This window comes from Cibotium barometz, chromosome 53 (genome assembly GCF_041138505.1).
Source record: "Cibotium barometz isolate CiBa-2024 chromosome 53, ASM4113850v1, whole genome shotgun sequence".
Lineage (NCBI taxonomy): Eukaryota > Viridiplantae > Streptophyta > Polypodiopsida > Cyatheales > Cibotiaceae > Cibotium > Cibotium barometz.
In genome coordinates this window covers 9,267,449-9,291,568 of record NC_141098.1, presented here as the reverse complement: position 1 = coordinate 9,291,568, position 24,120 = coordinate 9,267,449, and the positions used below count along the sequence as shown (strand labels likewise).

At 37.8% G+C, this 24,120-nt stretch overlaps 1 protein-coding gene across 1 annotated transcript in view; it reads right to left on the bottom strand.

The window, feature by feature from the left end:
• The window catches only part of LOC147608258 (protein NEOXANTHIN-DEFICIENT 1-like), a 54,742-nt gene extending 53,273 nt beyond the window's left edge, over nt 1–1,469 (bottom strand). Inside the window, exon 1 of the mRNA XM_086788976.1 lies at nt 1,208–1,469. The gene's annotated coding sequence lies outside the window, so the exon portion shown is untranslated. The remainder of the gene's footprint in view (nt 1–1,207) is intronic.
• Nucleotides 1,470–24,120: the final 22,651 nt, after the last annotated feature.

Below are 24,120 nucleotides of genomic sequence, written 5' to 3'. Positions count from 1 at the left end.
TGGCTTTGGAACCAAGGTCAAGCCCCAAGGCTATCAAACCTTGCCATTAAATATAAACAAAAAGGAAAACACACAAACTCATGCATCTAGCTCACCGCCCACCCATAGAGCCGTTCATGCTCACCCCCGAGCATTGGAGGATAGTAGCATTAGCGACATAGCTCCATGTGCAAAGTCCTTGGCGTCCCATACCACCAATACACACCCATCAAATCTTAGCACGGAGTAGTCTCAAGGCCTCTAAGGAGCTCTCCCCCAAACTAACTCATAAAGTCACTTATATAGGCCTCCTATGAACCAGGAGCCAAATATAGCACATGTCTCATAAAAGCTACCAACCTCCACTTAAGATGCCTAACCCCTAGGCTATGCTTAATCTAGCCTAAAGGTCTTAACCCTAGTTAGCCTTGGGATGTGACACCCTCACTCAGAAGACTGGCCGACTTCAATTGTGGCAATTTTGCAATGCTTAAATACCGAGATGCTAGGCTCAAAAGGGGATGCTCCACCTTCCTAAGCTTATAGAAACCTAATAGAAATTTTATATTTACCGACAGTTTTGACATGGTTGCTCTATCTAGCAAAGCCAACAGCTTATTAAAATGCAACACCTGACCCCGAACATGCTCCAAAACCAAGCTCCAGACCCATCTGACTTGTAAAAAGGTCCCCGACAGTCGCTCAAAAAATAGCTGTCGAGGCTTAGGGCTTTAGATACTTCGATGCTATGGGCGGCCAAGCATGGGTGATCTATGACACTATGCTTGTAGCTGTAAAATGTCTAAAGGCTCTTACAGGCATGATCATGAGGCTGCATTCAACACTTTAAACCAATTTTCTAGAGAAAAAAACTCTAGAAAGATTTTCCTCTCTAACCTCGCAATTATCTTTACAGGGTTTCGTTCTTAATCTTTTTTTTAGGGCAATTATGTATGTATGTAGGTGCCAGGGTTCTAACCCTGCACCGGCAGGTGGGCACGGAAGGGTGTTACCACTCGGGCTAGAAAGAGAGTTTCATTCTAAATAAAGTTGCAGGTTAGATGCCCTGTTTTGTATGATTCAGATAAGCCTAATCTCTCTCACTTGTAGAGCAAAAACAAAATGCAGAAAGCAGATAGCAAAAAAGAAAAAGAAGTTATTAGGTCACTAATCAGAAGTTAACTCATTAATATTAAGCTTGATTATAAGCACAGCATTGCAAACACACCTGGGCAACGCAGTGCTTGGCCTCGACTCTTGATTTTCAATTAAATGATCGCCCACCTCACATGGGATCATGTATAAATCTGTGCACACAGGCCTCTGCGCAAAAAATCTCTCTTTCACAATCACACAATCGCATGGATTAGACGCACTGAGAATGTGCGCAGCCAAAGATCTCGTTTCTCAATCTGGACATAAACATCCCCTTTTTGGATTGGACAATGATTTTCGTACGATTAGATAAGCCATCACTTTTGGGAAATGTTCAAATTTTCGGCCTGCCTTTGTATACTTAAAGCAATAGAAAGATGAGAGAGAGAGAGAGAGAGAGAGGGGGGGGGGGAGAGAGAGAGAGAGAGGGGGGGGGGGAGAGAGAGAGAGGGAGGGAGGTTTTTTACGTTGGTGGCAGCAACTATGCCAAGATCCCTAGAAGGACTAGCTGGACTCGAGCCTAGTGGATCCATGCCCTAGAGAGAGAAGGGGGGCATGCTCATAGAAAGATGAGAGAGAGAGAGAGAGAGAGAGTGTGTGTGTGTGTGTGTGTCCACTCTATGTCTCAAAGAGAATGAAGAACATATGGTCCTCACATGCCCCACTTCCTCAACCAATGAACACAATTCTCTCATCTTCTTTAGAGATGCAACAGCCTGCATAACAAAGAGAATGAAGAACATATGGTCCTCACATGCCCCACTTCCTCAAAGAGAATGAAGAACATATGGTCCTCACATGCCCCACCACTTCCTCAACCAATGAACACAATTCTCTCAGCTTCTTTAGAGATGCAACAGCCTGTATAACAACTTTTCCATATCAAGAAAGGACCCATAAGACCCTTGGTACCTACTTTGCTACCATTATTAATTACCGACAATACATCATGGATCACCAAACCAGTCCACGAGTGATCCCTGATCTTTTCATATGATTCTTCATGCCTATGTTGTTGTGGCATCGCTTTTGCATCACATTGTTCCACTCCCTTGTGGATGGAGACCAATTTTGGCTATCTCCATAGGGTTTTTTTTTTTGCCTCCATAGCTTAGTTGGTTTAAAGTGTCCGTCACCAACATGATGTCATAGGTTCAAATCCCACTATGGCCACTTCGCGTGGTATGTTGTAAATGATATTTATATGGTAGGGTATGTGCATGTTTCAAAGTACACTTACACTTCAAATTTTCCTTTTTTAGATAATACATTTTCATTTCTCTCTCTCTCTCTCTCTCTCTCTCTCTCTCTCTCTCTCTCTCTCTCTCTCTCTCTCTCTCTCTCTCTCTCTCTCTCCTCCTCCTTCTCTCTTTGGTACTTCTACATTTCAACTTTCATGCCTCTTTGGTAGAAAGAAATACCACTTTAGTATTCCAATGGTTCTCCTTTTGTTTATACTTAATTGTAGTGTCTGATAGCCTAGGGGCTTGACAGAGGGCACAACTCTAATTTGGGCACTAAACTAGTGTAGAGTATTCAATATCAACAAGCCATTTTGTCAGCTGGGCATGGCGGGTCTATTTTGAGCACTAGGATGGTGGGGGTGCTCTCACTGAGACAAGCTAATTGGCTTGCAACACGCACTTTCAAAAGTGCAAAACACAATGTAAGAAAAAATGAAATAGAATTGGATAAAAAGTTCAAGAAAAAAAGAGATCTTACTACAAAGTAAGGGCACCTTCACAAGCATTTGGCATCTAAGCTCTCTCATGGAATTCATGGGCAACATCTAGCATCCAAGAAAGAGATCTTACTACAAGCATCTTGCATCCAAGCTCTCTCATGGAATTCATGGCCAATGTTTGACATTTATGGTTTACACACACATAGTGAGAGTGTTGGAAGTTATGGGCACCCAGGCTCTCATATGCACCTGGAAAACATCTTATACCTTACACATGTAGTGGGTAGGCTTCACATTCAGATAATGAAAGAGTTGGAACGTGTAATTAACCCTTCCAAAGATTGTGGCTTTTCAAGTGAGGGAAGAGGTTTAATTATTCCTATTACATAGTTGTCGTGTTTGCTCACTTGTGTGAGGTTTCAAAGTGGCATAGTTTTGGGCATGGCTAAAAAAGTTTAAATAACTTGCTATCAACTTGGGCGTGTCAAGTAAATCCCATCCCGGGACCCGAAGGAAACATGCCACATCCAACCAAGTAGAGAAAGGCACCTCACAGGAAGGATTTTATTTTTGGCCACAATATCCTTTTCTAGCTCTATGAAATGAGAAAGGAGAGTCCCAAAGGATGTTAAGTTATTATATTCCGTAGGACCCTAAACAACCATAGCTATGAAATGAGAAAGGAAGAGTCCTGAAGGATGCTAAGTTAATATATTCCTTAGGACCCTAACAACCATAATTATGTCTCATTTCTCTTAGTTCAATCTAGTCTACACATGAATGGACACTCACTTATCTAGTATCATTAAGAATCCTTCAATAAGTCATGATACACTTGTATTTGTATAGCTTTTCAACCAAACTAGGTTGGGACCCAATGATGAAAAGTGAGACATGGATTTTGAGATGTGTGCACGGAGTACGTCTATTCTTTCTATGCTAGCACCACCATCTAGGATTGATGTGGCTTCCCAACTTCATTTCCTACTCATAAGTTGCCATCTTTGAGATTTGTCCAAAGACTCAAATTTCTCTAGAGTAATAAACCAATAGACATTTAGATTTGTAAAGAAAAAATGCAATGAATCCTCCAATATCCCTTGGATGCACTCTCATATTCCAATGTTAGCATGGGAAGCATTATCAATTCTCATGATCACAAAAATTGTTATTAGTGAAGATTTGCGCAAAAAGACATAATATGTTAGGAATGCTGCCAAATGATATTAACTATTATCAATATACAAAAATTATGTGCTTTATTTTTTAATGTATGCATGTGGAGGAAAAAAAATACCGTACATAGTATTGTATGGCGGAGAGGTGGCACAAGTCTCCCCTTAAATTTATAAACATAGGGGAACATGTCCTTCTCTCATTTAGAAAAATGCTTTCAATGTTGAAAGTATAATGAATGTTTTTTTTCAGTGTTGCATTACACAAAACCACTTACTTACATTGTGCTTTTCTTGAACAAGCTAGTTATTGTACCTTGTTGCTTTTGCTGACTTTTAGTCTTTGAAATGGTATTGTTGATGTTGTTGTTTGTAGCCTTACCATCATGCTAGGTTATTTCTTTTGTAGTGTTACAAATATGTACTATACAAGGGTGAGTGTTATGAGAATCACAATTGTGTTATTGGAAATTATATTTCTTATTTTATATTGGGGATGCCCATGTGTATTGTGTGGGTACATGCAGTTTGATGGTATGGTTGTCTATTTCTCAAAATAGTGTTAGGATTAATTGATGTGACTTCAATTGATTGTTTAACTAATGTAGATCATGTCTATGAGTATAGGTGGTGAGATTTGCAAGGGTACCGATTGAGATGTTGCAATGTACGAGGGTGCCAATTAAGGTGTCGATACAAATGGTGGACTATGCGGAGGTGTGAAGACAAAGATTATGTGTTAATTATGATATTTATTATTTTGTAGCCTATTGTGTAGCTAGAGTTTATGTGCATGTGTGCACAAGATAGTTTAATGTGTGTGTCAGCGCTAGTGAATTTGTAAAGGATTGGTCCATTTATATATGTTGTTGGGCCATAGTTTTATCATGTGTAAATATTAGGACCTTAGACAATGTTATTTATTGTAAAGCAAAAACAAAAAAGTGGAATAGGTGATATTTATGGCTCTATGGGCTAAAAATATGAATATGATTTAAATACCGCATGTGGGAGGAGAGCCACACACGTCCGGGGGGGGAGATTGCACCCAATGCTTTTATCCTTAGTGTGGTTGAGTATTTTTCATCTTTATGCTAAGTTATGGTGAAGTGATAATTTTGTTTGTGTAATTTTCATGTGTTTATTTGAGTAAAAAAACTTATGTAAATTCTTGGAGAAAAGATCATGTTATAGTGGTATCAAAGCTTTAGCCAAGTGCAACAAGAAGGGTATAATTCAAGATTTTTGGAATAATTCACAAAAATAAGCTAAGATTTTTGATATATGCTTTGTTGAGTTTATATTTTTTTGAATAATTCATAAAAGCATGAAAAGTAATTTTGGTAGCTTTTCAAAAAAGCTTGCACATTCTCCCTACAACTCAAATCTTAACGGCTATGGACTCTTAGGCAAAGAAAAGAGAGTAAAAACCATAGCTTAGGCTTAAATTTTAAGATTAAGTTTGTTTTTGACCCTTGGATAAAGACTAAAAGGAAAAACAAGGTGAAAATGACTTTTCAATTCTCAAAACCACCTCTAGCCATAAAACCACTTTTTAATTCTCAAAACCACCTCTAGCCACAAAACCGCTTTTCTCTACACTAGTTTTCTTCTTAATCGGAAGCCATAGATGTGATTAGCAAACAAAGGAGGCTTCAAATCTGCTTCAATCTCATCAAAACAAGCTATTTCATCTTCTCCATCAATTCGGATTCAGGTGACTTCTATTTCTCCTTTAAAAAATGTTTTTTCTAAGCACCTATGTAAAGAAGCTAAAAGCTTAATTACCATTAAGCCTATATAATTTAAAATACCAAAAAAAAGGATTAAAAAGACTCAAAATCTCATTTTTAAAAAGTTTTCTAAGGTCAAATGGATTGCTATAAATTTTTGGTGGCTACTCGGAGGTTCAGCTAGAATTTCAAAATTTAGGAATTTTTTAGTGATTTTAGAGTAAATTTTAAGGCCCAAAACTCATTTTTCTTTCAACTTTTATTCTCATCTATATTTTATTTCCAAAAGAGCTAATCAAAAGATATCACTCTTAAGTTCTCAATTGAGACCAATAATAGTTGTAAGAGACCTTTGACATGACCCCCTTTATATTCACAAGGTTGGACCTCCCATAGAATTCTGGTATTTCAAAATTTATTGCCAAACCTCTTTTTATTTAAAGGCTGTTTTGAAAATTTGGATGGCCGATAAAGTTAGAGACCATTCCCATGATCATTTTCCATTTTAAGTGACTCTACCTATACTTAGACTTCTACCACATTAAACTTTTTCCTGGGAATGTCTTTTAACGCCCTTGACCAGTCTATGTCTAATTTTGATAGCTAGATGAGGACTAAAATGTGTAGTCATATTTGGTAGTGATGTGTGTGAACACACTAGACAGGACCATAACGGGTAGTTGGTCCTGTCAAGCTTATCCTCAATGGATAACATCCAAAATACATCATTGTCTACCATTTCTGATAATACCCAGCAAGTAATCATGCAACCTACAAAGTGTTGAGTGCTCTTTGATGCAACCAAGGTGGCAGCGAACAAGGTCGCTGACAATGGAGACCTGGAAAAAGAAATGTAGAGCATAGTGAGTAGAAAATTTACTCGTAAAATACAAAGATCGATGTTACTGAAATGAAGCTCGTAGATGCTTTCTCGTGGATCTACACACCCGTCTATAGTAGATCTGACAAAACCACTCTAGAATTTGATGAAGAATAGTGCAAATCTAGTCCCTGAAGATGTCTCAAGAAAATCAAAAATTGCACGAATGGTCCCCAAAACGTACTCGAAAGAAAAATCTGCCCATAAATTTGAGTACAAAGTATTGCACACTACACGGTTCTTTTTCAGCTCCCAAAAGAACTCCTTGATCCTGATTCAAGAAGACAACGACTGGGGGTGAAGGGTAGGCAACAACACACAAGCATAGAGCATATGCTCTAATACCAAATGTTGGAAATAGGAGTGCAAAAATGCGCCCCCACACACACACACACACACACACACACACACATAGTGGAGAAGCTCAAGAGAGCACACAATGAGATGATAGATAGATAATGAATGTGTACTGTACAAAGAAGATAAGTATACCCCAAGATGAGTGTATACTAGCACGGGGGAAAAACCTCGAACATGATGTAGAAGGCACATCTGTAGACACGGACTCAGTTTCACATGGTGCATTACCACAACATAGCATACCTCCTACGTTAGGAACAAACAAAGTGGGATGGAAGAGATGCTTGCTTTGTCAGTTAAGAGGAGTATCATTCCTCACATTCAATCATGTAGGATTGTTAAATATGCTTGGGATGCACTTGCATCATTGTACCGGGTACACAATGAAGCACGTGTTGCGCCTATATACGCAAGCAATAAGAGTCAAAGCGTATGGATGAGGAAGACTCCATGGACAATTTTCTTACAAAAAGGAGCAGTTGGCTAGTGTTTATGAAATATATCCTAACAGTTCATTGGTGCCTACTACCTTGAATCTGCTTGCCGGACTCGCATCAAGGTTTTGCTTCTACCACCATCAGACTCATGATGAAAGGCAATCCAAATGCCTTGAAGTTTGAGGAGTTGGTTTTTGTGCTCTTGCAAGATGAGCAATCCACGTAAAATAGGTCTGTCATACGTACAAGAGATCATGCTTTTGCTACTGCCAGTCAACAAAGAGGCAAAGGTAAATCCTTTCCTCAAGGGAGTTATAAGCCAAAATTAGAGTCATTGGGTAAGCCTGCAGACAAGGAAGGCGACAAGCCAAAGAAAAAGGGCAAATGTGATTATTGTATGAAACCTGGTGGAGAAGGAGAAAAAGAAAGACTCGGGCATGGTTATAGCTGATGCATCAGCATCCAATGAAAAAAACAAAGAATCTATAAATTGGATGAGTGCTATGTAATCTGAGTATGATTCGATACTCAAAAAAGATACATGGGATTTGGTAGACTTGCCTCTTGGCAAGAAGGCCATTGGTACGAAATGGGTTTACAAGCTCAAACATAGAGTGGATGGCAGTGTTGAGTGATATAAAGCTAGGCTTGCTACAAAGGGTTATGCACAAGAGAAAGGCATTGACTATGGTGAAACCTCTGCACCCACATGTTGTATGACTACCATGAAAACTATCATTGCATTTGCAGCACATAAAGGTTGGAATGTAAGTCAGTTGGATATCAAAACTATCATTGCATTTGCAGCACATAAAGGTTGGAATGTAAGTCAGTTGGATATCAAAACTACTTTCTTGAATGTAAGTCAGCACATAAAGGTTGGAATGTAAGCCAGTTGGATATCAATCATAGCCCCTAATGATGATCATATTTCAACTTTTATAGCTAATTCAGAGAAGTATTTTGAGATGTCAGATCTTGGACTATTGCACTATTACTTGGGCATTGAGTTTTGGTGGCAAGGTAATAATGGTATTGTTATGCTGCAGAGGAAATACATACATGCATTGTTGAAGATTGTAAACCTATGGAAATACATACATGCATTGTTGAAGAGGTTCAATCTTGAAGATTGTAAACCTATGGGGTTGCACTTATGGATCCAGGTTTACAACTAAGTCTTGAATATACAGGTGACTCTTTTGATGTTGGCTTATATCAAGAAGCTGTTGGATGCCTTATCTTTTTGTGTAACACTAGGCTTGACATTCCGTATATGGTCTCAATATTGAGCAGATTTATCCATAGCTCGGGCACAAAGCATTGGTAGTCTGTCAAATGGGTGTTCCATTACCTAAAGGGCACTAAGCACTTTGGGTAATTTTATCCCAAGGGGATAAATCATAGCTGCATGCATTTATAGACTCAGAGTAGGCTGGATATTATGACACACGAGTTTCCATGAGTGGTTTTTGCTTTCGCCTTGGTGATTCATGTATATCATGACTCAGCAAGAAGCAACCCACTATGGCCACTTGTGAGCTAAGTACAGGACAGCGTTTACAGCTACAGTTGAGTGTGTTTGGCTTAGGCACCTTAATTACTTATTTGGGTATTGGTGAGTTCTTGGCCACTACCATCTTCACTGACAGTTATAGCACTATGGTAGTTTTGCAAGGGATGCAGTTTTTCATGATCACACAAAGCACATTGAGGTGCACTATCATTAGAGATGCTCTGCAAGGAAAATCAGCTTGGCTTATGTGCCAACACATGAAAACTTGGTAGATTTGTTCACAAAGGCTCTCCCATAAGAGAAGTTTGAAGTTTTTCATGAAGCTTTAAACTTACTTCCCTTTGGGGACTACTCTAGGCTCCCTATCTCACAGTCCAAAGAGCTTGACATATCTCTGTATTTTTAGTACCAACTCACCCCTTGTTCACATTATCACTCCTAGGGGAGATTTGTAGCCATATTAGTCCACACCAATAGGACAATTACTTTTTGATTCTTAATCCTAAAATACTTAAAAATTTTATTCTTTTTCAAATCAAAATGACTCGAACATCATCTTATCATCCTTATTAACCATTAGAACTACTACAACTTATGGCAGAGTGTATCCGACTAGCTTGTATCTTGGACGAAATTCAAATTTATTTCAAACATTGCTATAAATCTTCAACAACAAAATAGAGGATGAGTGGTCTAAAATTTGAACACGAGATTAGAAGGGTGTTTTTTCATGATTCCTATTGGCAGTGCTTGAGTTTTTAGACAAAACATTCATTTTTGTCGACTCATGGAACGTCATGAAATCATTCGGGGATATAGCATCGAAGATAATTACCAATGAATAATTTTTTATTCGTTTAGATTATCTTAAATCTAAGTTATCACTTAAAAAGATATTTGTATTAGATCATACTTGTGTTGTTAGAGGACTATAGAATGTGTTATAGTTAATGTTATAGCCATTTTCAAATTTCATTTTGCAGTAAACAAATCATCAATTTCAGATGAGACTCTCTTACTTCAATATCAAAAGTTAGTTTTGACTCTACTTGGTGATGCTAAGTTTTATTTGAATGTTTGTTATTTTAATCTATTGGAATTAGCATTCTTCAAATGATTTAAATGTAGATGTTGTCTTTATTTTTTTAGAAACATTTGATTCTTACATGAAGCTTTTATATCATTCATATAAAAAGTAAATAGATTCATGCTTGTTAAATTTATGCTCTTGGAGTATTTATCTATTTTGCTAGGACTTTTGAAAAACAAATTTTATGGTCCAATGAAACTATTTATTTTCATCTATGGTAAACATCTCAAGCAAGAGGGTAGTGCAACCGACACACTATTTAAAGGTGGAGGTACACATAAATTCACACTTGTAAACAATTTCATATTTTCGATTGTATTTTGGTCATATTGTATTGTATAGTCTTTTCTAATTCCTATAGGATTTAGATAGAAAGCCATACTAGACAATAGTTTTCGAAAATAACTTTAGTCAACCTGAGATAATAGGAAGGCTATAACATTATTTGTTGCCCCATGAGCTAGGAAAGAATTAGTTAACTCTCAATTTAAGTTAAAATCAAGATCAAATTGTAAGGCCACTAAAAAATTTATTAAATTAATGAATTATTAGGCTAGGATAAAAACTAGTTGACCCTAGTAATGTATTTGAAGTTCAAGATTTAGTTACACCACTTTAAGTTTTTAAGAATTGCTAGAAATTTAAAACCATGTTATGCTATCTACATATTTTCTAAGATTTATTATAAATCAACTAATTTATTATATTTAAGAGTATAAACAATTACTATAAGTAGTAAATTTTTCTTTAAGTTTAAGTGTTAAATTATATAATTTAAACTTTTATTCTTTCTAGTATGCTGAGGCATTAGTAATTCAATAATTATAAAAACTTAAAAAGAAATTAATAAAATTTATCCTAAGATATACAAACCATCATTCATAAAGTTAATAATTATAACTATACTCATTGAGGTCTGACTTTTGAGTTAACAAGTCTTGTAGATTCTCATAGACATTAATTATAAATTTTCATAGCATTAAATTTTATTTAAGATGTTTCAATTATTACTATTATTTTGGTAAAACTAACCTTAAGATGAGAAAAAATTGTGTCGAAATGAAAGTTTCTAGGGGAACTAGCCCTTCTACATCAAATTCCAAACTTATATAATAAATCATTTTTATAATCTATCTTATGCTACCCATGTAAAGAATTATTGCATGATGTGCTAAGTCTAATAAGTTGACTGTGCTGCTAAGTGTTAAGAAACTAAACTTTATAAGATGATGTCATGTTTGTTAACACGGAGTTAACACCCAAAAATCTTAAGGAACATCAATCTTTAATTTTATATAAAAATATAGTGGCTTCATTTTTAAAAGCTATCTTATGCTACCCATGTGAAGAATTGTACAATATGCTAAAGCCATGTTCAATAAGTGCTTACTAAGTCTTAATCAACTAAACTTCATCAGATGATGACACTCAAAATTTTTATGGTAGCCTGTCACAACTATTTGATGCTTCAAAGCTTATGGCGAGGAAAAAAGAAGAGACCAAATAGTCTTAATCAACCAAACTTCATCAGATGATGACACTCAAAATTTTTATGGTAGCTTGTCACAACTATTTGATGCCTCAAAGCTTATGGTGAGGAAAAAAGAAGAGACCAAATATAAAAGGAAAGAAAGTTTTAGAGCAGACTACATGTGAAGGAACTAATTACAGTAGGAGCCAATTGAGAAAAGCCAAGTTGGCAACCATGAGCCACTATATACTAACTCCAAGTTGGTACCTGTAGCAATGGACAAAGGCCTATAGCTAATGGGATTGGGATTGTGGCATGAAGGAGCTCAAGGATTTATAGTAAAGGTGGCTATGATGGGCTGAACACAACAAGGTTGATGGAGAGATGTAGGAGTCTAGACAATGGATGAAAGTGAAAGCAAACTTTTATGGGATGGAAGAGAAAGCCAACTACTATGGGATGAAAGAAGGATTAAATGGCCAATCAAAGAGGCTAGGTAGTTGAGGGGTGATAGTGCAAGGGAGAAGTTAGATTGGAGGCATGAGTACTAAGTAGCTCTCTTCTTTGTTAAGAATGCCTACTTGGCTTTATACTATCTATAATGTGAAATTTTAAATTGGGAAGACTCTTGATAGACATAACCTACAATCCATTTGGTGATGATTCTTAGACTAGATTGTGATTTATAAGTGTACCTTTTGTGTTTCTTTCATGTGTGATTAGCATGCATGCAAGAGAGAATAGCATAATCTTATTCTTCTTGTTCCTTAAGTTTTTACCTCATACATCCGTACTAATTAACTCTATAGTTTTAGTTTTTTTCTCATACATGAGTACTAATTAGCTCTTTAGTTTTAATTATGTGGTGCTACTTCTCCCCTATGCTCTAATAATGGCGATGTTACTTGAAGGACTTATAATAATTAAGTAAAATTTTCTAATTGGGAAGGGTTCTGGTATGCATGCCTTGCAATCCATTTAGTCATTATCAGAAAAGATTGTGATTTAGAAGACACATATTTACAAAGGAGGACTTGCTAGATCATGGTGTTTCATATGCCCTTAAATGAATTAAAGATGTCAAAATTGCACCAAAATCAAAGCGAGAATAAGGAGAAGGAAGAGAAAGAGGCTAGGACTTCTAAAAAAAGGGCTCATTTAACAAGTAGAGATAGTCTACTTAGTTTTTCCTAGTAGATTCTTTGTAAATGGGCTTGAACACTCGACTATATAGATATGTGCAACTCTATTTTTCTATCTACCTTTGAACTCTCTAGTAATAAACATAAATATTACATATCTAATTTCTTTTGTAAGCTTTAATGTTTCATATTATTTAGCTTTTTATAAATGTAATTACCAAAATGAGGCAAATCCCCAATCTGCCCTAAATCTTTTGTTCTACAACACTGTTGTATGGGTTGGTATTTGCATTGATCTATACATTGTCAAAGCACTACATTGAAGTGCTTATATCAGCACGTATATCACGTATATCAACAAACATATCACTATGCTGTTAGTACTGATTTGAATACAAATATCAACACTTTGCGGCCTTCACACTTTATCTTTTTTCCCATTATGTTGCTAATATATTTGTAGCAAAAATGGCTTTGTATGTTGTAGTGAAAGGTTATTCATAGTTGATTGGAAGAGATGAACATAGATGAGAAAGAGCATAGAGAATCCCTATGTCATGTACACATGGGCCTTTGTGTGGTTTATGTGGGGGTCACATAGAGGGTGTACTTAACACATGGAGAGTGTTTAGTGGCCAAGAATATGCATGTGTACATTTAATTCTAAAAGGTCATAAATGATTATACTTGCAAGATCTTGGCATGTGTACATTTTTCTTCAAAATCCATTTTTCATTTACCCTTTTATACATACAACAAACATATATCGTTTACAACCACAACCAAAAAACATATATCGTTTACAACCACAACCAAAAAACATATATCGTTTACAACCACAACCAAAAAACATATCTTTCTTACAACCAAAACAAATAAGAAACATGGAGTAGTCTTATCTCACTCACATAAAAGATCATGTGGCCCAAAATTATTTTTGTCAAGGGGTTCTTTGACCTTGAGAATTTTCCATTTACCTTGACTTCTCCAAACTTTTCATTTGCTTTGACTTGTCAAATTTACATTTGTGATGACACCTTATTTTGGTACCAAAATAGCATTATCAAAGTGGTTCTACATCGCAAAAATATTTATTTTATCAATCTTCATGGCAATTATGTCTTTGTAAAATTTGATTGCTATATATTTTGACCACTTTGTAAGTGATGGCATATATAGGTTTGCAAAATTTGTTAAATGCATACACATTTTGCTCCTCATTTTGGTTATCACATAAGAACCTTATCCATGTAAATAAAGTAAATCTTCAACTTAGAACCTTAGGATATGTGATGTATTTGAGTCTCTTTTTATATGAATAAAAAATCAAGAAAAGGTGGTTTGGTTGGTTGGAGAAATGCACAACTCATGAAAAAGGGAAATGCTTCTTCTTTTCTACTTTCTTACGTCTTGCATCTCCTCTATCTTGAATCTTGTGCAACCATGTCTCTTGTTAGTAATCTAGAGAGTGAGAATCAAGAGAGCACCATAGCTTAGGTTGTGTGCAACCATGTATCCTGTTTAGTGATGGAGAGAGTGAGAATCAAGAGAGCACCATAGCTTAGGTTGTGTGTGAAATTTTTTGGGCATAATCTTGTGTTAATTATCTTCCTTAATCCTTCCCAAATCCTAGAGAAAAGCTCTCATCATATACTTGGTTGTCTTGTGCCCTTAAATTGGACTACAAACATGTTTATTTCAATTTACCTTGGCTTATATCCAAACTTTTCTTCTCCTCCTTAGAGAATTCATCAATAAATTAATGATAGTCATAAGGGCATAGTGTTACAATGCCATTGTTGCTGATGGTCACAAGCACACATAGTGCTACAATGCCAAAGTATGTCTTTCAAGTTTGTTGGCACTATTCAATCCTTATTCATCCTTGAAGAAATGAAAAATTATCATGCAAATGATAACCCCTAAATAAGAAAACACGGTAAGCACCAAATAGGATTCAATTTCAAAGCAAAATACTCACAAGTTAAATCTTTGAGGAGTAGCCAACAACTTGATTTTATCCTTTTGTGTTTGGAGATATGAACTATGCATGAATTCGTATATGCATTGACTTAATCTCGTTGTAGTGTTGGGAGATAGGAGGAGAAATAACTTGATCCCCTTATAGGTTTGGAAGATAGGAGGAGACATGGGTACCCTTTGTGGATTAGCAAACATGCCTCTTAGGTATATTGCCCTTTATGGATTGGTAAACATGCCTCTTGGGTATATTGGTAAAACATGCCTCTTGGCTATATCTTCTACGAGCAAGGCTCCTAGTGAAATTTCACCCATGGCTTTTTGTGGACCTTGAAATTGGGTAAACATGCCTCTTGGGTATATTTTATGTGAACAAGGCTCCTAGTGAAATTGCACCCATGGCTTTTGTGGACCTTGAAATTGTGATGCCAGTGGTCTTCTTGCCTCATACATACATACATGTCATGGTTCCCTTTTCTATTAGAGGTTTGAAAATAAATATTCACTGAAATAGCAATGTGTTCTTGTGCTTCTGCTATTACCCATAAATTGGACTACAAATAGGTCTATTTCAATTTACCTTAACTTATCCAAACTTTTCTCCTCCTCCTCCTTAGAGAATCCATCAATAAATTAATGATAGTAATAAGGACACATAGTGTTATAATTCCATTGTTGTTGATGGTCACCAAGCACACATAGTGCTACAATGCCAAAGTACATCTTTCAAGTTTGTTGCCACTATTCAATCCTTATTCATCCTTGAAGAAATGTAAAATAATAATGCAAATGATAAACACTAAATAAGAAAATATGGTAATTAATTTCAAAGAAAAATGCTCATAAGTTAAATCTGTGAAGGGCAACCAACAACTTGATTTCATCCTTTTGTGTTTGGAGATATGAACTCGTATTATGCATTGACTTGATTTCCTTGTAGTGTTAGAAGATAGGAGGAGACATGACTTGATCCCCTTCTAGAGTTGGAAGATAGGAGGAGATATGGGTACACCCTTTGTGGATTAGCAAACATGCCTCTTTGGTATATTTCCCCTTGTGGATTGGTAAGCATGCCTCTTGGGTATATCTTATGTGAGCAAGGCTCACCTATGGCTTTTGTGTGGACCTTGAAATTGGGCCTCGGGTATATTTTATGTGGTTTCTTTGAGTATTGGAAATGTACGGCTTGAGAGAGTAAAGTGTAGGACCAAAAAATGGGGCAGACCAAAGCCATTGGATCCTTTATTATCCATAGATCGCACCCATGGCTTTTGTGGACCTTGAAATTATGATGCCAACAATCTCCTTGACTCACACAGATATAAATTTTTCAATGTCACGGTTCCTTATTCTATCAGAGATTTGAAAGTAAATATTCATTAAAATAGCAATGTTTTCTTATGCTTAGCAAGTACCCGCCTTGGTTAAGGCTATACACTATGCCTTGCTATGAATTATTGAAGCCATGGCTATGTTTGGGTTGAGGGTTCTTTAAAATACCTAGCATAAAATGAAAATGCATTGAAATAGACACTTATATGTGACCACATCATAGCATGTATTAACCTTTTACATTGAAAATACAATGAACCAAGTTTTGCATGCAGCATAACCTTCAACTTATATTAGTTACCCAAAAAAACACCCCTTGCTCTAAGTAGGGATATGAAGAGAATGATGGAAACTTTTATAAAAATAAGGGATTACAAAATGGAAAACACATAAAAGGATGTGTGAGGGGTGAGTGGCCTAATTAGGTCCATGTCTCCCAAGACAAAACATTATGGCTAAGCCCTTGTAGCATCAACAAACAAGGCCGACCACACCACTTTTTAACGATATTTCTTAATGCATGTGAGTGGGTTCACATGACTTGTGCCTTATAAAAGTTATTTCTCTGAGTAAGTGACTCATACACATAGGATGATAAATTAGAAGACCTGATCAAGAGATTCAAGATCAAGTAGTAGAGATGATTCCAGATTGCATCGAGAGGATTCTCTAAGTAAGTGACTCACACACATAGGAGGATAAATTAGAGGACCCGATCAAGAGATTCAAGATCAAGTAGTAGAGATCATTCTAGATTGCATTGAGAGGACTCGAAAAAGTGACATGCTTCAGGAGATAACAATTAAACAATCCAAGGTAGTGCCAAGGATCCCGTTGTGTTGATACATTATGAATTACAAGGTTAAGGGGTATGAGGCCACTAAGGGGTCTTTCCAAATGGGGACATGAAGTTGGTTGATGATGTGAAGGCTGATGGCTAGAGGTCAATGAAAAGTTCAATCTAAAGATGATGATGAATGGAGATTTTTGAGCAGTCATATGTTCTATGTGGGGTAGGAAAACCATAGGATAACCTCTTTGATGTTGAGTATATAGTTTCCACTTCACCCCACCATACACAATTGTTGTGGGTGTGTCATGCTCAAAGAATCCCAATCCTTTGAAGGGGACAAGGTCTTCCTTAAGATGAAAGCCCTACCACTAGCCTCAACACTGACACTAATCTTTAAGTCACAATGATAGAATTAAGTGGCTGAATGTTATTGGCCATGCATTTTCTTGCAACCCTCATTAACATCTTTTAAAGAAGGTAAAATTTAAACCATGATGTCATCCTTCTCTTATGGGGGAATAACATTTCCCAAGCGAGTTTTTCCAAGTAAAGGGAAAAGCTGAGCGAAACCTGCCAAAAAACTCCATATAGAATAGAATAACTATACTTTCTAAACATGCATACGCTAGCACGAAATTGCATTCTAGTTAAAATAATTTCATTTAATCCGAGAAATGACACCACCCATCACTTAGGGATAAACAAGAAAACATCAAACAAAACAAGGGAACTTGAAAGATGCTATGATTCTAGTGATTGAAGTGCACCTAATTCAAGGCTCATATAGCAAAAAGGACCATCGTTTAACAAGCCATCAAAAACATCTGTGCATTATGTTAGCACTTTACATCATCTACTACTAAGTGCTTGAAACAACTCCACCTTAGTTAGTGTTTCCTGGTGTATAAAATTTTGAGCTATTGAATCCAATCCCCGAACCTGCAAATAAGCATGGTATGTATGCTAGGTGCTTGCTCTCTTATTTTTGAAAACATTCACTCGTGCACTGCAAAAAGTCTGCTATTGACATCGAGTAGCTCAACCCCATTGTTTTGGACTCCTCAATGCTAATGTAAAAGATGTGGGATTCATTGCATAGTATAATGTCCTCATCACACGAACAACTTGTGCATCCAAGGTTCTTCCCTTCTCTACACTCTCATGAAATTCCTTAGTCAATTGTGCTCTCCACTTAAGAATCTTGCCATCCCTATATTTTGGACAAAAAGCACTTGGAATATTTACTGTATTTGTGTTTGCTTGAGCTAATTGCAGAGGTGGTCCTCCACTTTGAAGCACAAATCCATTTGCTAGAAGCCTTTGCACCTCATGTGTCCCTTCAACCAACTGCCTCCTCATAGAGTGAAATTTTTCTCTTGTAAGCAACACTTGCTTGCATGTTTAGCCTCTGAGAGGTTAGTTGTGGGAAGAAAAACACAAGACTCATCATGAGTTACAAACCAAGATCCCCAATGAGATGCTTGGATATCCCACCAAGCTAACAATGTTTCCAATGTCAGAATCTCTCCTTGTATTACGTACCCTGAGTGCCAAAATTTTATCATTTCATTTTTGTAATTCTCAGTTGCTACCTCAGATGGTGAATTCTCCATTTCTGACATGAAGAGTTATGATCCTCTTGGAAAGGGGGACGTATACATTTTTGGGTATGATGCACCATGCTTTGCTCCTAGTGAAAAATGCAAGTTCTTTCCTTCTCGAGCACCCTTTTTTTTTGCTCCTCCAAAGTAAACAGTACAAACTGCAACCCAATTTGCATTGGCCTTGTTTGCTAAATCATCAAAATTATGGTTTCTCATAGCCATTCTCTTGCACCACATGATTTAGCATCTTCCAAAATTCTCAACTTTAAACGCATATGTAGCTATAGTCAAAAGCTCACGGACATAAGGTTTATACACATGAGTAGACATTGATGCTAACCAGGGACTCTATGGACATATGGTCAAAATGCAGCCACATATCTTGTAGATTTTCCCCTTGTCTCATCCTATTGACCACGTCAAGGCCACTTCCAGGACCTTTAGTTGACATTTTAAATACATGTAGTTAATGTTGCTTACTCAACTGCCCTGGGAAAATCACACTATGGATAAATAGATATTTGCATCTATTTTTGAGATTTAGAACCACTTCAGCCACTAACATGTCAATCATAGTAAGTTTGAAAGTTGCTTGTTAGCCGTAGGGTAAGGGCGGGCGTGGACTAATGACCATTTTAGTAGTAGCCGGATAGCCGCCCTGCCACAATTGCAAGTCAGCACCATTAGTGACAAACGGATGGTAGCTAAAAGGTCATTATTACTCAGCGTTGCCTCTTGCACGCCTTGCCGACGCATCTTACCATTCAGTTGTCTAGAATGACCCAAAAGAAAATGATAGTGGAAGATTATGCTGTAAAGTTCTGCAAACTTCTCCGTAGATTAGATGCAACTAATCAGCCTGTAGAAGAAATTCTAAATTCTTATTTCATGAAGGGAATCAACAAGAAAATTAAACGCTCTATAGCCAGAGTGGACCTGTCTACCCCATTACCTTGGAACAACTGGTAGATTTAGCTCTCGGAGCGGGTGTTAGTAGGTCCAGTCAAAACTAAGAAGAAATCTAAAAATTCAAAGAAGTCCAAACAGTCCTCATCCAAATCTTCGAATGAGCATAATGATTCCGATGATTCCACAGCAGCCAGTGATGACAAATCGGAGGAGGAGGAGGAGCACAAGACCAGGTCGTCCAAGAGTAAGAAGGCAAGCAAAGCAGCCCAAGAATTGGCTGCAGCCATGGCTTAGTTGGCCACTGAAAGTGTAAAGCCTACTCCTACTGTCTGGTCAGATATCTGGTGTGCAACGTGTCATAATGGAGTCAAAGATTACGGCTTACACGACCTTTGGTGTGCTATTTGGTGTGCTATTTGGTGTGCTATTTGGTGAACTTCCACACATGCAACTGAAGCATCCCACTACAATGGCAGGAGAGCACCTCCGCAACTAGTGATGCAACCCCAGGTAGTAGCTACAATCTAACCAGCCCAGCTAATGGCTGCACATCGATTCTCTTTTAATATAGATTTCAAGAAGAAAGAGAGTGCACTTCGAGAGAGACTATAAGGCCAGAAACGTTAAGAAAGTGATAGAGTTAAAATATTAGTTCCAAAAATCTGAAAAGAAATAAGAAGATAAGAATAGATCTATTAAGAGATAAATATATCCAAAAATAGAATTTCAAATTTAGGTGATAGGAGGTCATATTTAGAGTAGTTTTACATATTTAGAGTCCATGCACACTAAAAATATAGAAAAGCAATACGTTTCTAAAGATGGTGTGTTTGCAGCTATATATAGACGTTTTTGCCTATTCCACTCATGATAACTTATAGACCAAATGCCTTTCGATTCTTTTGAGTGGCTACATGACCATATTCTGAGTTTTTATCAGAGAGTTATGGTTGAAACAATTTTCTAGTTATGTTAGGGTCTCTACATAAGGAAAACTATAAGAAGGCAGCAAGTAGCCTCAAGATAATTCTAGATCTTGAGATGTATATATCCCTTCAATCTTATCTAATCTCTTAGAGGAAAAGGCTAGATTTCTATGGTATTTCAGAGGAAGAGACCATTACTCCATAGTTTTCTTTTAAAGGAAGAATAGTATGATGTAGCCCTATGAGAGAGAAGGCTACTTTGCTATAGTCCTTTTCAAAGGGAGAAGAGTCAGAGTACGAGTGAGAGGAAATTAAGCTTGGGGATGATCGAATAATTCCAATTCTATGAGCAAGTATTAGGAGAATCTCCATTCTCCTATTTCAAGAAACGTATGTATTTAGAGTACTTTTACATATTTAGAGTCCATGCATACTAAAAATATAGAAAAGCAACACGTTTCTAAAGATGGCGCGTTTGCGGCTATATACATACGTTTTTGCCTATTCTACTTATGCTGGCTTGTAGACTAGATGCCTTCCAGTTCTTTTAACTGGCTACATGACCATATTTTGAGTTTTTATCAGAGAGTTATGGCCAAAACAATTTGTTGGTTTTGTTAGGGTCTCTACACATGAAAACTATAAGAAGGCACCAAGTAGCCTCAAGGTAATTCTAGACCTTGAGACGTATATATCCCTTCATTCTTATCTAATCTCTTAGAGGAGAAGGCTAGATTGCTATGGTGTTTCGAAGGAAGAGACCACTACTCCCATAGTTTTCTTTTAAAGGAAGAATAATATGCCGTAGCCCTATGAGCGAGAAGGCTACTTTGCCATAGTCCTTCAAAGAGAGAAGAGTCAGAGTACGAGTGAGAGGAAATTAAGCTCGGGGATGGTCAAATAATTCTAATTCTATGAGAAGGTATTAGAAGACTTGTTGGAATTAGGGTTGCAGGAATGCACACACAACTTCAAGAAGATGAGGAAGCTTGAGCACAACATAGTAGTGTATTATGAGTGCCAAAAATGAAAGATAACAAGCCCTAGAAGATAATGGGCGTATATACAATGCACGGGGGAAAAAACCTCCTAGTGAGGGAAAAAGTGCCCCGGCGGTCCTAAGTGTGTTCACACACATCACTACTATAATATGGTAACAAATCCCCCCTGGAGTGATGCGGTGAACAAGAGCTAGCACTCATGTATAGGGAAGTGTCTAGCTATGTGGACGAATCCACAAAAGGGAGTAAGCCCAAAGCTTTGCGAAAAGCTTCGAACTTCTCACGAGGCAGAGCCTTTGTGAAAAGGTCTGCAAGGTTATCCTGTGTTGGCACATAAGCCAAACTGATCTCTCCTGCAGAGAGTCTCTCCCTGACATAATGGTAGTGTACCTCAATGTGCTTCGTACGAGCATGGAACACTGGGTTCCGCGCAACTGCCAATGCGCTCTGACTGTCAGTGAAGATGGTGGTGGCAGATGGCTGCCCAACACCCAAATCAGCCATAAGGCGTCTGAGCCACACACACTCAACCGTAGCTGTGAAAGCTGCCCTGTACTCAGCTTCACAACTAGAAGTGGCCACAGTAGGCTGCTTCTTGCTCAACCATGATATGCATGAGCTTCCAAGCATGAAGCAAAAACCACTCGTGGACACGCGTGTGTCATAACAACCAGCCCAGTCAGAATCTAAAAAAACATGTAAATCTGGCGGCAATGATCCCCCCTTGGGATAAAACAACCCAAGATGCCGAGTACCACTCAAATAGCGAAAGATACGCTTCACTGCCTGCCAATGCTTAATGCCTGGGCTATGCATAAATCTGCTCACCTGTGAGACTGCAAACTGAATGTCTGGCCTCATAATGCATACATAAATGAGGCAACCAACAGCTGTCTGATAGAGTGTGACATCAAAGTGATCTCCAGCATCATGAAGACTCAACTTCAAACCTGTCTCCATTGGAGTAGCAATAGGTTTGCAGTCTTCAAGGCCAAATCTCCGCAACAATGTTTCAATATACTTTGTCTGACACAAAGCAATACCTCCATCACACTGCTTAAATTGTATCCCCAAATAATGATGCAAATGCCCCAAATCTGACATCTCAAAAGAGGCATTCAAATCAGCCTTAAAATCAGCAATATGACTCTCATTTGGTCCTGTGAGCAGCATGTCATCGACATAGAGAGCAATGATTAGATGTACACCATCCACACGTTTAACATACAAAGTGCTTTCTGTTGGACTATTCTGAAACCCATGTGCAGTCAAATATGCATGTATTTTTTCATACCAAGCTCGTGGAGCTTGCTTTAAACCATATAAAGCCTTTTTTAACCTGCACACTTTGTTTTCCTGCCCTCTTTGAACAAAACCACGAGGCTGCGATACATACACCTCCTCATGCAAATCTCCATTTAAGAACGCAGTCTTTATGTCCAGCTGATGTACATTCCAACCATTATGAGCTGCTAATGCACAGATGCTACGAACAGTGGTCATACGACATGTGGGAGCAAAAGTCTCATCAAAATCAATGCCCTTCTCTTGAGCATAACCTTTTGCAACAAGCCTAGCCTTATGGCGATCCACTGTGCCATCAGGCTTACGCTTCAATTTGTATACCCACTTAGTGCCAATGGCCTTCTTGCCAGGGGGCAAGTCACATAAAGACCATGTACTATTCTTCATAATAGCATCGTATTCTGCTTGCATAGCAGCCATCCAATTTTTTAAACTTTGTGCCTCATCAAATGAAACAGGCTCACTTTCATCGCACATACTAGAAACAGCCAATGCATAACAATCTGACATATAAGAGGCACCATGAGAGCCAGAACGAGTGCGACTAGACAAAGGGGCATCCAACTTGCTGTCACGCAAAGTCTGCACCAGCCATCTAGGCATGTTCCTAGAGCCCTCAATCTCTTGTCTCTCATCCTCAAGTGCATCATGCACATCTGCATCAGATATAGGCTGATTTGTGCCATCATTTAAAACCTGCATAGGCTGAAAAACTGCCTCATGAGGTATTGCACTTGACTGTGCACCACTGAAAAGAGGCAACAATGTATCATAGACATCACGTGAGCTGATATCTGTCTCCTTAGTACATGAAACCAAGGGCTGAACTGCATCTTCCACAAATACAACATCACGGCTAACCAAAATGCGCTTTGTCTGTGGATGATACAAACGATAGCCTTTGCTCTCAGCACTATATCCAACAAAAATACATTTGACAGCTTTGTCATCCAATTTTCTGCGATGTTGCACAGGCACTAATGCATATGCCAGGCAACCAAAAACACGTAAATGGCCAACAGATGGCTTGCGGCTATGCCAAGCCTCATATGGAGTGACAACCTGTAATGCTTTGGTGGGACACCTGTTTAGTACATAAGTGGCACACATGACAGCTTCAAGCCAAAAACCATGTGGTAGACTTTGACTCTTAACCATACATCTTGCCATTTCCATGAGAGACCTGTTTTTTCTCTCAGCCACACCATTTTGCTGTGGTGTATACGGCACTGTACATTGGTGTTTTATCCCACGCTCAGCCAGAAATGCATTAAATTCTGAAGACATATACTCCCCCCCTCGATCTGAACGGAGGGTGCCCATTTTACTTTCTGACACATTTTCAGCCATAACCAAAAACTGTTTGAAGCACAAAAACACTTCGGACTTTGCCTTCAAAGGATATACCCATGCATGCCTGGTAAAATCATCAATGAAAGTCACGAAGTAAAGGTAGTTTCCAAATGATGGAGTTTGCATGGGACCACAAACATCACTGTGAACAAGCTGCAATCTGCGTTCAGCTCTCACTGATCCATCTTTGGGAAAGGAAGCACGCTGCATTTTACCCAATATGCAGCCCTCACAAACATGCTTGACAGGTGCCTCAAGCTTAGGCAAAGAAGACACCATTTCAGATTTCTGCAGG